Source organism: Arachis ipaensis, chromosome B08 (genome assembly GCF_000816755.2).
Source record: "Arachis ipaensis cultivar K30076 chromosome B08, Araip1.1, whole genome shotgun sequence".
Lineage (NCBI taxonomy): Eukaryota > Viridiplantae > Streptophyta > Magnoliopsida > Fabales > Fabaceae > Arachis > Arachis ipaensis.
Window position 1 is genome coordinate 11965595 of NC_029792.2, and position 253 is coordinate 11965847.

Here is a 253-nt window from a genome sequence, read left to right on the forward strand (position 1 = left end):
TCATTTTTTTCCCTGATTGATGGGCGCCACAAATTCCCTCATGCACTTCAGCAAGAGCCAAGTACGCTTCTTTTTCTCCCAAACATGTCAAGAGGTTCCTATCAACAGATTTCTTAAACAAGACATTACTTATTAGAACATAACTTTGAGCCCTATATTTAAGTTTTCTATCGACACTAAGACTTGGATTTTTTAAATATTCTACAATTGGTACTCTCCAATCTTCTGGGTCTAGTTTTTCTAATGACAACAC